This window comes from Hylobates moloch, unplaced genomic scaffold, assembly GCF_009828535.3.
Source record: "Hylobates moloch isolate HMO894 unplaced genomic scaffold, HMol_V3 SCAFFOLD_9, whole genome shotgun sequence".
Lineage (NCBI taxonomy): Eukaryota > Metazoa > Chordata > Mammalia > Primates > Hylobatidae > Hylobates > Hylobates moloch.
In genome coordinates this window covers 78,598,724-78,608,100 of record NW_026652284.1, presented here as the reverse complement: position 1 = coordinate 78,608,100, position 9,377 = coordinate 78,598,724, and the positions used below count along the sequence as shown (strand labels likewise).

The window sequence follows — 9,377 nt, the reverse complement described above, 5'->3', positions numbered from 1 at the left end:
GACCCTGTCCAGCCCGAAAATCACTACTTTTTTTTGGAATCCAAGATTCATATCCTCCTGTATTTAGCACTTAGTTATCGAGTTCCTAGTTGATTTATACTTATTTATCTTTTTATGTATATGTTCTGTCTCTTAAACTGGAATTAAGCCACTTACAGCAAGGGACAGATCCAGTTTCCTCCATGAATTCCAAATTCCTTCTTGATACAGAGCCACGTGAGTGCAGGCACTCCATACACTTTGGCTGTTGATGATGACAGTGACAATGACGATGATAATGGTGATGGAGGAGAATGAGGAGAGAAGAAAGAGAGAAAATAAATTTGTCCTAAGGGACAAATCGAATGACTACTGAGATCAAACTCCAGGCCAAAGAAAAATCTGAGAAATGCTCAAATTTATGTCTGTGACACTTCTACTTGCCACATTTGTCACATCTGGTTTCACAGGCCATTGCATCAGTGTTAAATGCAAAGCTGGATTGTCTCTTTCATTCCTTTCCCTGAGGACCGCACTGTGATGGCGACTTTCATGTGTCCACTTGACTGGGCCACAGGGTACCCAGACATTTGGCCAAATATTATTCGGGATGTGGCTGTGCAGGAGTTTCTGGAGGAGCTTCATAGCAGAATTGGTAGACTGAGTACAGCAGACTATGCTCCCTAATGTGGGTGGGCCTCATCAGTTGACTGAAGACCTGAATAGAACAAAAAGACTGAGTCAGAGGGAACCTCTGCTGCCTGAGGGCTTGAGCTGGAACATGGGTCATTTCCTGCCTTTGAAATCTAACTCAAAAATCAGCTCTTCTCAGGACTCAGACCTGCCCACTTTTGGGCTGGAACCTACCCCACTGACTCTCCTGGTTCTCAGGCCTTCGGACTCGGACTGAAACTGCACCATTAGCTCTTTAGGGTGTTCAGTTTGCCAACTATAGATCTTGGGACTTCACCTTCATAATCATGTGAGCCAATTCGTCATAATAAGTCTGTGTGCGTGTGCATGTGTGTATGCCTATCTCTTATTAGCTCTGTTTCTCTGAAGAGCCCTGATTAGTATACCCTTCTACCTGGACATCTTCACTGAGCAGCAGAAGTCTTGGCTCCACCACAAACCAGCAGTGAACATTAGATAAATAATTTAGTTTCTCTAAGTTGAGGTGTTTGCTTTTGCTTTTTAAAAATGCAAATTTTCACCAGGCACGGTGGCTCATGCCTATAATCCAAGCATTTTGGGAGGCCAAGGCGGGTGGATCACTTGAGGCCTGGAGTTCAAGACCAAGCTGGCCAACATAGCAAAACCCCATCTCCACTAAAAATTAAAAAAAAAAAAAAATTAACTGGGTGTGGTGGTGCCTGTAATCCCAGCTACTTGGGAGGCTGAAGCATCAGAATTGTTTGAATCTGGGAGGCGGAGGTTGCAGTGAGCCAAGATTTCGCCACTGCACTCCAGCCTGGGCAACAGAGTGAGACTCTGAAAAAAATTTTTTAATTCAAATTTTAATGAAGAGAGGTTGGTTAATAGGTACAAACATAGAATTAGGTAGAAGAAATTAGTTCTAACATTGGATAGCAGAGTAGGGTGACTATAGTTAACAACAATGTATTGTATATTTCAAAATAGCTAGAAGAGAAGAGTTTAAATGTTCCCAATACACAGAAATGATAAAAAAAAAAATCAGGGTAATGGATACCGTAAATGCCCTGACCTGATCATTTCACATTCTATGCATGTAACAAAATATCACATGTACCTCATAAATACATACAAACATTATGTACCAATTAAAAATAAATAAAAATACAAAATGCAAACAAAATATAAAAATGCTTTCTAAAAACACAAATGTTCTGCTTACTTTACAGAGCTTTTGAAAGAATCAAATGAAATAATAGAGGTGACAGTATTTGTAAACTATGAACTGGAAGGGAAAGATAATACTATGATGTGGCTGACTACTTCTTTCTTTTTTTTCTTTTTTTTTTTTGAGACAGGGTCTTGCTCTGTTGCCCAGGCTGGAGTGCAGTGGCATGATCATGGCTCACTGCAGCCTCAACCTCCCAGGCTCCAGTCATCTTCCTCTCAGCCTCCCAGGTAGCTGGGACCACAGGCACATGCCACCACACCCAGCTAATTTTTCTTATTTTGTAGAGACGAGGTCTCACTATGCTACTCAAGCTGGTCTCCAAACTCCTGGGCTCAAGCAACCCTCTGACCTTGGCCTCCCAAAGTGCTGGAATTACAGGCATGAGCCACTAAGCCTAGCCAGTAACTACCTCTTGACCTCCGACATGTGGCCATTTGTCTACCTCTATCTTTCTCACTCCAGGGGATTTTTCATTTACCAATTACATCTAAGATCTGTTGTGTCATCACCCCAAATTCAATATTTTATTTCTAACATTAAGGTTTTTATCTCATTCCCCTTTATATTTCTCCAATTCACAAGCAGCCTTACCAGTAACAAACCTATTATGTAGTAAGATTTGAGGGGCAATTTTGCCCTTCCCACCTCCATCTATCCAAACTCTTACCATGACTGATATACTCCTTTGGGTTAAGACCTTGTGTTGCCAGGAGAGTGCATTTAGAAAGCAAACAGACACAGAAGATCTATTATGTCCATACCTTGGCATGGATTCATTCTTAGACTCCTCTTTGAAAGTAGAGAGCAAAGGAATGAGAAGTGAGATGGTATGATGTTAGACAAGGCAGGGGAGAGGTGCTGTCTGTGGAGGACTGGCCTGGATAGGACACAGCCTTGGGAAGCTCTGCACAGCCAGAAGGCAGTAAATGCAGGTGGAATGGGGTATGGAGGGAGGACAGGAGTTGGGGAGGGTTATGGAAAAAGGCTTCACAATAAGTCAAGGAAAGGTCAGTCTTAAAGCAGGGTGGGCACTAGATTAACATTTTGTCCATTGAATACTTTTGTTTAGGGCTGGCTCTGTTCTTGTTTCTCCAGGCCTGAGACCAGATATTCTTATCAGCTCTCTCCTCCCTTGGCCTATTCTACCTCCTTCAGATCATCTCTCACTGATGTTTTTAAATTCCACGTTGCTTGGATCCTGCCTTTGCGTCTGGTTCCCAAAGATGCAATTCTGCCTCAGGCCCTGAGGGTCACACCAGGACTGTGCAGCCTTGGTACTCCCCTTAATGGGTTTCCCCCACTCTGAGCATTGTCTCCCTTGAATATGGACTGATCCCAACATCCCTTTCCCAGAAGCCTCCTATGGCTTCAAAGTGATAAAACTCCTGGCTCTCCCCTGATTCCTAACCTCTTCCTTATCTAAGGTTCTTTACAGTAATAACTGACATTCCTATGGTGAATTAGAGTTTTGTGAAATTTTATAGTTAACTATAATCTGACCGTCACCCCAACACTCTACTGAAACTCTCAGGAAAAGATCACCAGTGACCACTTATTATTGTCGAAGCCAATAAACACATTTCATTTACTGTCTCAGTACCCTTTCTGCAGCTGACGACTTTATTCAACACACCTTCATCTTTGTAGTTCTCTCCTGTCCAGGTTTCTACAGTACTGCTCTATGCTGGTCTTCCACAATATTGGCAGTTGCTTTTATCTGCTCAGCATCCCTTTTCCTCACCTTGGTAATGCCCCATCATCTTGAATAGAGTGGGCATATGATCCAGTTGGGCCAATCATAATACCAAATCCTTCTGTCCTCAGCGATTGGTGCAGGGATGGGTCACATGTCACAAAGCAGACCAATCAGAGATTTTTTTCCCTGGACTTTCTGACATAAGCTGGTTGGGAATACCCTTAATCAATTGGTTTTGCTGCTTAATGCACACCTTCAAAATCTCAGTGGTTTTTAACAATCTAAATTTATTTTCTTGCCCAAGAGTCTACAGGTCAGATATGGCTCCATTGAAGACATCCAGGATTGGCTTCAGGTCCACTTCATAGGTTTCTTTTTCCTCCCTAGACTAGTGGCTACTTGGAGTTCTCTTTTCAGAGAGGAGCACAGGAATGCCTCTAAAAACCTTGGCCTGGAATTGTCACCCTCACTCCATCCACGTTTCTATTGGCCAAAGCAAATCATGTGCCCAAGCCCACCATCAATGGGAAGATGCCTCTGTGGGAGAAATTGTAGTCACTGAGCAATGGGTGGGGATGTACAAGGCAAATATTCCTGCGTTGGGGGCATGAAGAACTGTGTAGTCCAATATGCCACACTCCCCCTTTCCTTTGTCACTCTAAAGATGGCATCAGGAGCCCCTGTGGCCATAATCTCACCATGTGAAGCTGATCTGAGGATGAAGCCCAGACGGCACAATCAGGTTTCCAGATCCAGTAGTCCAGCTCCACCCCTGCCTTCCCAGGTTTTAGTTAGGAGTTAATGTATTTCCCTTTGAACTGGGATCCTGTCTCAAATACTGAGAACCCTACAAATCCATGCTCTTACATCTTAGGCAGTTTTCGTTGGCCTTGTGTTCTGTACTCTATCTGGAATAGGGGTCAGCAAATTGTGGCCTATGGGGCAAATCCAGTGAGCATGCTGTTTTTGTAAATAAAGTTTTATTGGAACACAGTCACATCCATTTATACACATGTTGTCTGTGGCTGCTTTCACGCTGCAATGGCAGAGTTAAGTAGTTGTGACAGAGACCATATGGTCCACAAAACCTAAAATATTTACTATCTGGCCATTTACAGAAAAAGTGTGCTGAGCACTGCTCTAAAAGATATTGACTACTTGCTAACCATGGCCAGTCTCATCCACCTGTACGCTGGTGAGTCCCAGATCTATTTCCCTGGCCCTGACCTCACCAGCGCACCTTGGAATAAATTCTGTACACCCTTTCCTGCTTGAATATTCTACAAGTTCCTCAAATTCAATGAGTCTTGAAACCAAACTCTGGTTCCCCTACACCGGTTCCTCTTTCCTATTCCTCACATCAGTGAATGGTGCTGCCTTTGTACTTAGTAGCCCCAACTACAACAATCTTAGACTCTCCCTTCTCCCACCTTTCCCTGCCCCATCAGCAGGTCATGTCAATTTTACTTCTAAACATTTCTTAATCCCTCTCCTTCTCCCCAGCCTTTCTCATATATCCTCACTTGAGCCATAGCAGTCCCTAACTTGTCTCCTATCTTGTGTTTCTCCCCTTAAATCACACCCAGCCACACCTGTGCCTCCAACAAGGGAGATTTTACAGCACTAAACTTGCCCTGCTGCCCCCTTATCTTAAGCTACTTAGTGGTTCCCCATTAAGAGTCAAGACTGACCTTGATCATCCAACACACAAAGCCCTCAATTTCCTGGCCCTGTCAGCCTCTCTATCCTTATCTTAGTGTATCACCTAAGGGTAATGTGGAATTGCTTTATGTGGATACATACATACTCTGTTGTTTTTGCCTGTGTTCTGCCTGCTGCGAGCCCTGTTCACCCTCAACCTCCCTTCTTCATGTGGCTAACTCATCTCAGGGTTCTCAATAGTCATCACTTCTAGTTAGCCATGCCAGACTGCACCTGCCTGCCCAAACTGAGCTGGCTGCTTCTTCTTTGTTTCCTCCCACCCTTGTGCTGAAGTTAACTTGAAACATTGAGCCTACCTATTTGCATGTCCGCCTGCTCACAGCCAGTTAAGCTCCTCATGCCTTATCCAATTTCATGTCCTGGGTTCCTGGCACGAACTTAAGTATTTGGTGAACTGAGCTGAAATACAGCTCACATTACTTAATGTTCAAAAAAGCCTTTAAGATAAATATTATCATTCCCACTTCATGAATTAGGAAACTTAATCTCAGAGAATTCACCCAAAGTCATACAGCTGATAAAGGTCAGAAGACCACACTTTAATCCAGGTCTACCAGTCTTGAACTTTTCAAACCTCTGACCACAAAACCTCGGTTTTTTTCTGGATGGGTCTTTTTGTGTTAGTTGTAAAATATATTATGGTTATAAAAAAGCACGCTTGACAAAAGTGTATACCTTTAAGAATAATAATAGTACAAATGCCCATGTAACACATAACCCAATTTAGAAAATAGAACGTTGCCAAACCTTTCAACCACTATCAGAATTTTTGTGTTTATCATTTTTTGCCTCTTCCTTCCTTCCTTCCTTCCTTCCTTCCTTCCTTCCTTCCTCTCTCCGTCTCTCTCTTTCTTTCTTTTTCAGACAGGGTGTCACTCTGTCCCCCAGGACAGAATGCAGTGGAGCCATCACGGCTCACTGTACCTATACAGATCTCATCATGTTGCCCAGGCTCATCTTGAACTCCTGAGCTCAAATGATCAGCTCGCCTCCGCTTCCTAAATTGCTGGGATTACAGGCATGAGCCACAGCACCTAGTCCATCCTTTGCTTTTCATTAGGTCTTCCCACATATAGATAGATATACTTCTAAACAATATATTGTCTAATTTTCCATGCTTTTGAATAATACTGAATATAATCTTCTATGGATTTGCCATTATTATGTTTGTGGGATTCATCCATGTTGCTGTGGCTATTAGGTGGTTGTTATTCAGGTAATTTCATTGCTGTGTTCCATTATATAAATGTATCAAAATTCATTTGCCCACTATTCCTGCTGATGGACATTTGAGCTGCTTCTAGTTTTTTGTTTGTTTGGTTTTTGTTTTTGTTTTTTTGCGGTTACGAAGAGTGCTGTTATTCTTGTATATCTCTGCTGCTGTCCAGGTACGGAAGTTTCTCTGGGGTATGTACATACGAGTGAAATTCACATGTACATCTTCATCTTTACCAAATACTGTCAAACTCTTTCCAATGTCAATAGCATCAGCACTAAATAAGAGGTTCTTTTGCTCCACATCCTTATCAGCACTTGGTATGCAAATTAAAAAATTTTTTTTGCCAACCAGCAGGTGTAAAATGGTTCTCACTGGAGATATTACTTTGTATTTTTCTGATTACTGGTGAAATGGAAGTATTTTATATGTTTATTAGCCATTTATAGTTTTTCTTATGAAGACTACCTGTTTATATTTTTGCCCATTTTTCTACCAGGTTGTCTGACTTTTTCTTATTGACCTGAAGGAGTTATTTATATATTCTGGATGTGAATCCTTGGTCAGTCATATATGTGAGAAATAAAAGTTCTGAGTTTGATTTTTGTTTTGTTTTGTTTTGTTTTGTTTTTTTGAGACAGGGTCTCACTCCATTGCCCAGGCTAGAGTGCAGTGGCATGATCACAGCTCAGGGCAGCTTTGACCTCCCGGGCTCAGGTGATCCTCCTGCCTCAGCCTCCCCAAGTAGCTGAGACTACAGGCAGGCGCCACCATGCCTGACTAGTATTTTTGTATTAAGGTTCTCAGTTTCTGACTTATCTTTTTACACTTCATGGTGCCTATTGATGTATAAAAGTTCTCAGTTTGGCTGGGCATGGTGGCTCATGCCTGTAAACCCACACTTTGGGAGGCCAAAGCAGGCAGATTGCTTGAGCCCAGGAATTTGAGACCAGCCTGGGCAACATGGTGAAACCCCATTTCTACAAAAAACACAAAAATTAGCTGGGCATCATGGTGTGAGCCTGTAGTCCCAGCTACTCAGGAGGCTGAGGTGGGAGGATGGATTGAGCCTGGGAGATCAAGGCTTCGTCCTGCCAAAATTGCACCACTGCACTCCAGCCTGGGCAACAGAGCAAGACCCTGTCTCAAAAAAAAAAAGTTCTTAGTTTTATTGTAATTGCACTTATGAATCTTTGTCTATGTGGATTGTATTTTTTAATTTGTTTAAGGGATGCTTCCCTATTGTAAGGTTATAGCCGGCAGTTATTGAGTACTTTCTATGTTTTGGGTACTCCTTATCATCTCCCTTTTACAGGTGATGAAGACAAGGCTCAGAGAAATTGAGCAACTAGATGAGGTCATACAGCAAATAAGCAGTGGAGTCAGGATTTGAACCCAGACAGTCTGCCTTGTGTTTGCACTTTAACAATTGCTAAACTGCTGTTTATAGAGATGGTGTCATATGTTATTCTGTAAGATTTAAAGTTTCGCCTCTCTCATCAAAGTCTCTAATCTGGACTTGGCTTATGATGTGAGATACCTGAACTAATCCATACCCTTCTCTACTTTGGCCCGTTAAAAGTTCCTAATTTGGGTAATGCTTATGGTAACACAACTAGTATTGACTGAATTGTGCTAGAGATGAATTAAAAAAAAACATTTTATTCATGGGAACAATCAACACTGCGGACTACTAGAGAGGGGAGGGAAGGAGGAGGGCATAGGTTGAAAAACTACCTATTGGTACTATGCTCACTACCTGGATGCAAGAAACCCATGTAACAAACCTGCACATGTACCCCTGTATCTAAAAAAAAGTTGAGAGAAAACAAAAACCAAAAAACCAAAAAACTGTTTTGTTAATGCTGCCAGTGACTGATCCCAGGCAAGGTAGGCAAAATCTAACCCTGCTCTCTAAGTAAATGATTTGGCACCAGAGTAGAGTTCTTCAAATTAACTGAGGAAGACAGACCTCCACGTTTCAGCACTTTTTTTAGCTTTTGGCATCCCGTAAAGTGAACAGGATATCCCCTGAAGAAATCCCACGAGAGGTAGAGGCCGTCACAAAGTACAGAACAATCTCCACAGCTCCGCCTACACTGCTGGGACCAAAATAGTTCACATGGCATTCCTGCCGCCTCCTTGTGAACTGTGTGGGAAGGAACGCTGGTCACGAATTCTTCGTTTCAACCACCCACACACACTAGGACAGCAGCAGCAACGGCAGCGACATCTTGGAATCTAGAGAACAGCACGTGGTAGGCTGTACATCAAATCTCTGCATCATGTACCGTCTTCCTCCAAAATTAGAGTCTTTAAACAAATGTAAAGAAACTGAAAATGATTTTTTAAATTAAGAAATAAAATGAGAACAGGTTGAGTACAGCAGAGTATCAACTAAAGGAAAAAAAATCAAGCTTTTAAAGAATTAAACTTAGTTTTATTCAGAAGTCTCGCTGAATTGTTTGAGGCCAGGAGTTCTAGACCAGTCTGGGAAACATAATGAGCCCCCATCTCTACAAAAAAACTAAAAAAAAAAAAAAAATTGGCTGGGTTCAGTGGCTCATGCCTGTAATCCCAGCACTTTGAGAGACTGAGGTGGGTGGATCATGAGGTCAGGAGATCGAGACCATCCTGGCTAACACGGTGAAACCCCGACTCTACTAAAAATACAAAAAATTAGCTGGGCGTGGTGGCGGGTGCCTGTAGTCCCAGCTACTCGGGAGGCTGAGGCAGGAGAATGGCGTGAACCCGGGAGGCAGAGCCTGCAGTGAGCCGAGATTGTGCCACTGCACTCCAGCCTGGGTGACAGAGCGAGACTCTGTCTCAAAAAAAAAAAAAAGTTTGGACTTCATTATGGCAATGGGGAGGCTTCGAGG

The 9,377-nt window shown here is 42.6% G+C and overlaps 1 long non-coding RNA gene across 1 annotated transcript in view; it reads right to left on the bottom strand.

The window, feature by feature from the left end:
* Positions 1-585: 585 nt before the first annotated feature.
* The window catches only part of LOC131384228 (uncharacterized), a 29,483-nt gene continuing 20,691 nt past the window's right edge, over positions 586-9,377 (bottom strand). The window contains exon 4 of the long non-coding RNA XR_009214879.1: positions 586-697. This is a non-coding gene — a long non-coding RNA (uncharacterized LOC131384228). The remainder of the gene's footprint in view (positions 698-9,377) is intronic.